We start from the raw sequence: 8,182 nt of genomic DNA on the forward strand, positions 1-8,182 counted from the left end.
ACCAAGTTTCTGTGATGCCTGTTATATCACTAACCTCATGCACGAGGCACTCTAGTTCACCCATCTTATTATTTAGACTTCTAGCATTTGTATATAAGGACTTTAAAAAAAACTGTCATTTTTTAGCTGTCTGCCATTACATGATGTCATTGAATGGGACTCTTTTTTAATTGACTGTTTCTCATCAGATCCTACCTGTCTTTTATCATCTTCCATCCTCTCCTCCTTACTAAGACAGAGAGAATCTCCATTAATAGATAGATTTTCTTTGCTCATAGATGTGGCTTTTCCGGACATAAGAATGACCTACTGGGTCACACCCATGGTCCTGTATCCTGTCTTCCAACAGTTGCTGGTGCCGGATGGTCCAAAAGTAATGAACAGAACAGGGCAATTTATCAAGTGAGCCAACCCATTGTCCGGTCCCAGCTTCTGACAGTTGAAGGTTTAGGAACACCCACAGCGTGGGGTTACATCCCTGACTATTTTGGCTAATAGCCATTGAAGGCTCTATTCTCCAGAAATTTATCTAATTCTTTTTTTAACCTGATTCACTATTCACTATTCTTTTGGCTTTCACAACCTCCCCTGATGAGTTCCACGTTTGGACTGTGCATTGTATGAAGTACTTCCTTATGTTAGTTTTAAACCTGCTGCCTATTAACTTCATTGGGTGACCCCTGGTTCTTGTGTTATGTCAAGTGGTAAATAAGTTTCCTATTCACTTTCTCAACATCATTTGTGATTTCATAGACCTGTATTATATCCCCCCCAGGCACACACCTCGATACCCAGGCTCAGGGCACCTGCTGGGCAGGCATGCTTGTGAGAAGAACAGCTATGCTTTACTTATGGCAAACCCTTCTGCTTTCCTTCTTAAGTGGGATGGGCTCTTGGAATCCTGCCTGCCAAGCGCTGAGCCCACTCAGCTGCTCTGTGACCTGCACTTCCTGTCCTAAACGCTTGGCTAGTGCTCAGCAGCTGCTCCCTGCCCCAGAGGTGGCTGCACATCATTGCTGGTGTGTGCACTTGATTTAGTTGGGATTGGTCCTGCTCTGAGCAGGGGTTGGACTAGCTGGCTCCTGAGGTCCCTTCCACCCCTGAGATTCTATGATTCACTAGTCCCCATCCTGCTGCCATCAAGGTGGGGTTTCCCATTGGCGTCACTGGGGGCCGGAGTGGGCCATGGCTGCGTGAGATGGTCTCTGACCAAGAGGGGAACACTTGGTGGGCACCCACAGTGGGTCAGCCCTAGCCGCCTAAACACTGGCGGCGTCCAACTCCGCGAGAGAGAGCAGGGACTGCTGGGAACTAGAGTCCCTTACTCTCCCGAGTCTCCTCCCACAGCTCGACCCGCGAAGGGAGGGAGAACTACGTTTCCTGTGGGGCACCGCGAGAGGGGCAGTACAGGGACGGGCACGCAGCAGCGCCGGCCGGAGTCGGAGGCGGGCGGGGTGCGGGGCCAGGAGCGCGCATGCCGGGATGGTGCCGCTGGCTCTGGGTGGGCGTGGCCTGGAACGCGGCTGCGGCTGCTGTTGGGGGCGGGGGCGGCGAAGGGGCGGGGCTGCGGCTGGTGGTGTTGCTAGTGCTCGGCTCGCGGGGTGCGCCGCGGAGGGACCGTTACTCTGAGGCGACAGGGCGGTGGGGCAATGGCTCAGCTGGGACAAGGTGGGGACCCGATGGGCGGGGGGTCTGCGTGCGTGTGCCCTGCCCGGGAGCGGCCGGGGCTGAGCCGGGTCTGAGCCGGGGGTGCGCGCGTGGCTGGGGGTGGGGGGCTGCCGGGGGTGTGCGCGTGGCTGGGGGGGGAGGGGGCTTCATGCCAGAAGGCAGCACCAGATCCTCTCGTCTGACCCCCTGTAAATCAAAAGCCACAGATTCTCCCCCCCCCAGCCCCGCACTGAACCCAGCCCCCCGGAATTAGACCCGAGTGTGACCCACCCGCAGGGGGGAGACTTATTATGCGCTAGAGGCAGCGTGTCTGCCTTTTGGAGTGACTGGATTGCGCCAAAGGGCATCATGCCGTGTTCTCAGATCACTGGTTATCACATCATAGGCCGATAGCTCTCCGATGGGAGTTACATTCCCCCACCCTTTGCAGATTATCCCACTAAGGTGCACTTTGCTGTTCCTTTAAAAAGTGTATTTTAGTCACCACTGGATACTGCTGTCTTGAGACATTTAAAAAACAAACATGACCACTCTGTGTGGGTGTCTTTGTTCCCTCTGCGGACACATTAATTTGGCATTAGTTGGCTTTGCCCTTGGTAATGTGTTTATCCTCCTCATCTCTCTTGTTTTTTGCCAATAAGTGTCAGATCTGGTCTCCTGACATCTCATTCCAGTTCTCCTTCTCCCTTGCCCAGTAACTGATGCTCCTTTTATGAGGTTGTCCGACTGCTCAGGTGGTGATGAGCTGAGCTCTCATGCAACAAGGGAGAAGGGTGAGAGCAGTCATTTGAAAAATATATGGGGGGAGGAATATGGCATATGAAGATCCTGGAATCACAGATGGGAGTATGTTCTGTTGTAATCTGTTTAGCACATAATGCAGCCTATAAGAAGATATTAAGGGGGATGATGATGACTGGCAATAAATGCATTGATTGGCAGATAAATTACTGAATGCATTGCTTTATGTGGCGAAGCGAACACTTCAATGGTTTCTCTTTTCAGATAAATCCCAGAGAGAATTAATCTGGTCCTAATGTAGAAGGACAACATAAGAAACTCTTTGTGGTGATTTGACAGGTTCTGAGGGGGGAATTCAATATGAAAAAGGCAAAAAATGTAAATGGGCAAACATATTTTTAATGCAATGTGTAACTAACCTAAAGGAATACACTGCCGTAGAATATAGTGTTGTAAATCCTAAAAAGGATTAGGCATCTGTATAAATAGGGATAGCATTTACACTTACTCTGTCTAGCCTAAAAAAAATAAAGGCTATAATACTTCATGGCACAAGCTCACCAGCAGCTGGGGTCAATGAGCCAGAGTATCCAATGGTATTACATAATTAGATGCATTATGGTGTTGGAAGGCTTTCATCTGAAGCACTGAGTATTGGCTGTTGTCCCTGATAACAGACTAGATGGCTTATTAATTTGTTTTGATATGAGAGTTCCATTGTTAGGCTTGATCCTGCAAAGACCTGTCTCCTGCTGCGGTGTTAAATCCATGCCACACAAATCTTAATTTTCAATGAGTATGCTGATTGCTGGTTCCTGTTTGTCTTATGGATCTAAGAACTGAACCTTTAGAAGTGAGCCACTGCACACCTGAAAAACTGAGCACAGTAGAATTTATTTAATACACATCTCTTTAAAAAAACAACAAAAACCTGGTGGTCTCACTCCACTTCTCAGTGAAGCTATAATAACACAAGCTGTAGTGAGGGATTAATAATGTAAGACTCTGCTCTTACAAAATACATTTGTATGTATTATTTTTGAATATCGTGTACAGTACAGTATTGAGTGTTGAGATGGTGCCATACTGGTGTGACTGTACTGAATGACCGGTGAGAACATGGCTTGACATGACTGAACTGTGAAAGAGGATTCTGGGAGAAGAATCCTTTCCTTAGCATCAGGCAGATGCCAGAAGTGAAACTGACTGGCTCCATGCTGCGTGTATGATGAATACTGATCTTTGCATCAGCAAATATGTCCGCTTGAAAGCAAACAACACATGTAAAACATTTTGAGTGGAGCACGGGCTGACTGGGGCATCTTGACCCTGTAGAAAGACATCACGCAGGGGGCTAAAGTGAATGATTCATCAGGGAGTGAATGTGGGGTAATGTTCAGTTAGCACCACTCTGCAGTCTCCTCCTAAAGTATTAGGTAAAAGTTAATAACCACATTCCCGTTGAGCATGCTTTTAAGACATGTGAATCCTTTGAGGAAAAAGTATAAAAATCAAGCCAATTAAATTACTGTTGGGGATTCCTTAATTGACGCTTGAAGAAACTGCTAGACAGAGTAGCCAAAACTCTGCTCCATGGGCTTGAGTAGGATTGTGACCAGAGGGTTTTCCAGGCAGCCAAGGCCTTGCCTCCAGGGAATCCAAGACAGACCAGAGGGCTGAGGAGACCAGACCTGGAGAGAAGAAGCCGTCCATAGAATTGGTGACCACCTTCTCTGTTTGCGAAGCAGGGATTGCGTGAAGCTAGCGCAGGGCCTGTTTGTGAAAGAGAGACTCGCGAAGAGGAATGTATAGCTCTTAACGTATAGTTCTTAATGTTTAACATAGGAGTTATGTGCATAATGTAACCCTTTACCGCTTGTGTAATTCCTTCTCAATAAACTGCTGCGCATGCAAGATTATTCTTGTGGACCTTTTTCATTGGTATGACAGTAATCTGCTCCAATGGGAGCCATTAAAGATCCATTTCAGGGGTAGTAGTGCCCCCTGGTGCCAACATTGAGCACAAGGAATTAAACGTGGCTAACCAGATTTTGAAAAGTTCCAATCCCAGGCCACAATTTTATAGCAGTCAGAGATCCCTGAAAAAGATTCAGGGCTAGTCAACAGTGGGAACTTACATGGGCATAGCTACATCTCTCAGGGGTGTGAAAAATCCACACCCTTAAGAGACATAGCTACGCTGGCCTATCCCTCGATGTAGACCGAGTTAATTTGATGGAAGAATTCTTCTGTTGACCTAGCTACTACCTCTTGGCATAAGTAATCCACCTCCACCAACTGGAGAACCTCTCCCATTGGCGTAGTGTCTATGCCGACACACCACAGCGGCACAGCTGCAGCTGGGCCACTGTAGCAGTTTAAGTGTAGACAAGTCCTTAGAGTTAAAATGTTGCCAGCTGTGCGTACAATGGTGTAATGGTTTTTACCTTCAAGGTATGTGTAATGTTGACCATAAAATCATAGCTTTAATTGCCTTTTATAAATTGATGTAGATGACTCATTAATAGAACAAATCTTTCCATTTTTAAACCACAGTACGCTGGTCGAGTGGATGAGAGAAAGCAGTAGATGTGATATAGCTTGGTTTTAATAGGCTTTTGATACATTCCTACATGACATTCTCATAAGCAATCTGGGAAATGTGATCTAGATGAAATTACTGTAAGGTGGGCACATAACTCTTTGAAGAATCCTATTCAGAGTAGTTTATTAATAGGACTTACCTAGTGGGCTCCCCTGGGGGTCTGTCCTGGGTCTGGTAATGGTCAGTGTTTTCATTAATGACTTGAATAATGGAGCGGAGATTATGGTTATAACAGTTGCAAATGACACTAAGCTCTGAGGAGCTGCACTTTGAAGGACAGGATCAGACTTCAAAATGACCTTGACAAATTAAGAGAATTGGTCTGAAATCAACAAGATGAAATTCAATAAAGACAAGCGCAAAGCACTATACATAGGAAGGAAAAATCAAATGCACCACTACAAAATGGGGAATAACTGTCAAGGTAGTAGTTCTGCAGAAAAGGATCTGGGACCTATAGTGGATCAGAAACTGAACATGAGCCAACAATGATGATGCAATTGCAAAAAAGGTTAATATAATTCAGGAGTGTAGTAACAGGAGTGTTGTATGTAAGCTATGGGAGATAATGGTCCCCCTCTGTTAGGCATTGGTGAGGTCTCAGCTGGCGTTCTGTGTCCAGTTTGGGGCGCCAGACATCAAGAAAGATGTGGACAAAGTAGAGAGCTCAGAAGAGATGGTAAAAGGTTTAGATACAAACAAACAAAAAAACCCACCTGGGCATGTTTAGTCTCAAGAAAAGAAGGCTGAGGGGGGACTTGATAAGTTTTCAAATATGTTATAAAGAGGACAGTGATTGATTGATTGTTCATGTCCACTGAAGGTAGAACAAGAACTAAGGCTTAATCTGCGATAAAGGAGGTTAGATTAGCTATTAGGAAAAATTGTGTGTGTATAAGGGTAGTTAAGCACTGGAATAGGTTATGAAGGGAGGCTGTGGAATTCTCATCATTGGAGGTTTTAAAGAACAGCTTGGACAAACACCTGTCAGGGATGCTGTAGAACGGTTTACTTGGCCCTGCCTCAGCACAAGGGGCTGGATTAGATAAGCTCTTGAGGTCCCTTCCAGCCAGAGCCGTCCCTAGGGTATGGCAAATCGGGGCAACCGCCCCGGGCCCTGCGCTTTGAGGGGCCCCATGCTTTGTGAGGAGGAGACGGGGGGCAGGAGAGCAGGGGTGGGGGTGAGGAGGAGCCCCCCCACCAACCTCCTCCTCTCCCCAGTGCTTCCTGTCCGCCCCACCGATCAGCGCCTCCCCCTCCCTGACTCCCAGCACCTACTGCTAATCAATTGTTTTGCGGTGTCTGGAGGTGCTGGGGGGAGGAGCGAGGGTGCAATGTGCGAGGGAGAGGGGGCAGAACTGGTGGGGAAGAGGTGGGGTGGGGCCTTGGGTGGATCCGGGTGGGAGCACCCCCTGGCAGATAGGCCCAGAGTTTCTATGTCCTGGGCCCAAACCCCCCTAGGGCTATGATAAACATCTATTGAAAGCTTTGGGATTTACTAATTTTTGGCTCATAACTGGTAAATTAAAAAATATTCTAGTAATCGCCTAGCTATTGAACAAGACCCTAACAAATGTAGAATTCATTTTGGAAAATTCTTGGCTGCTTTTCTTTCTGTGTAATACACATGGGATAATTCCTTTTTGGTGCACCAGCATTATTGGTTTTAGCACGCTTTTGTGGGAATGGCACACTTGTATTGGTAAAATATGCATTCGTGCTATGGTTTAAGTTGCAATACTAAAATCTAATTAATTTTACAGAATGTACTTGTGACTGTAAGAGCATCCCAGTGCCAGATAGCAAAGGGCTCTCTGGTATTTAACAGTAAATCTCAGCTGGCCTGACCAGCTCAATGCACCGCACACTGTTGCCATGATATTCATTTAAAAGTTGTCTTGTAATATATCATTGGTTGTTGATATCACTGGGAAATGTATGTAATAACATTGTGTGTGAAATTATGAATGCTCTAATACTGTGTTTTGGAGACTGTAAACAGACAAAGGAGAAGGGCAAAAACCTCTGTCTCAATTGCAAACAGAGCCAGGTGTGACCAGGGACTGGAACAATGGGCTGTTCACTTGCTTGGGAGATTGCAGGAAGATCATTTGCATTGTAAACCACAGGAGACTGCAAAAGTAATGTGGTGTCTGCTCCCTAGTGGATATGGGAAGCTGAGCCTCCAGGAGGGCTTTCTGACTTTGAAGACAAAAACTTTGGGGATATAAAGATCTGCTTGAAAGACTTTTGGGGGATCTACCAAGTGAGAGAAGCAAAATGGTACGTTCTTTGACCTATGAAAGATGGGTTCTCCTGCTAATCCAGCTGGAGAACGCTGACCCCTTGATGTGAATAAGAAACTAGATTAGGCAAAGATGTATCTTGCTAGAGTTAAGTTTTAGACACTAGAAATACTATTATTTTGTTTATAACCCTTTCATATCTCTTGCACTTTAACAAACAAATTTGGGGGAGGGGTGGTGTGTGGTACATAGCACTGAACGAGGTGACATGTATGTTTTGCTTTTCAGGTGTCCATTGTGGAAGGCATATAACCTCTCATGGGCTGGCGCTGAACTGCTGCACAGATCTTACGTGGTTTGATCACATTGTTCCTTGTGGACTCGAAGGGACGGGTGTCACCTCCCTGAGCGAAGAACTCCAGAGACATGTCACAGTAGATGAAATCACTGAGCCTTTTCTGGACGCTTTTGAAGAAGTGTTTCAGTGCTCCCTAACTTCCCATGAGGAATCTCTCGGATAAAGGGCTCCGAGTGCCTCACTTACCTGTGGAAATGTAACTATTTCTTTGGTGCTTTCATGGTGTTACTAGAAATCCAGCTTGCTTGTTCCATCTTCCTATCAGCAATTAAATAAGTGTAACAAACTGTACTTCTCGCATTTGAAACATATTTCTTGCTTTTGTAAAAATGAGCTGCTGTGTCTTTAAGTATACATGGGTCTTTAAAAAAAACAACGAGGAGTACTTGTGGCACCTTAGAGACTAACAAATTTATTTGGGCATGAGCTTTCATGGGCTAAAACCCACTTCATCAGATGCATGGAGTGGAAAATACAGTAGGCAGAATATATACACAGAACATGAAAGGATGGGAGTTGCCTTACCAAGTGGGGGGTCAGTTCTAACAAGACAATTCAATTAAA

The 8,182-nt window shown here is 46.0% G+C and overlaps 1 long non-coding RNA gene across 1 annotated transcript; it reads left to right on the plus strand.

Moving 5' to 3' along the window:
- The first annotated feature begins 1,514 nt into the window (after positions 1-1,514).
- LOC135978753 (uncharacterized) lies at positions 1,515-7,974 on the plus strand. Its single transcript, XR_010596119.1, has 2 exons — positions 1,515-1,668; positions 7,549-7,974. It is a non-coding gene; the product is annotated as an uncharacterized LOC135978753 (long non-coding RNA).
- Positions 7,975-8,182: the final 208 nt, after the last annotated feature.

This window comes from Chrysemys picta, unplaced genomic scaffold (assembly GCF_011386835.1).
Source record: "Chrysemys picta bellii isolate R12L10 unplaced genomic scaffold, ASM1138683v2 scaf432, whole genome shotgun sequence".
NCBI lineage: Eukaryota > Metazoa > Chordata > Testudines > Emydidae > Chrysemys > Chrysemys picta.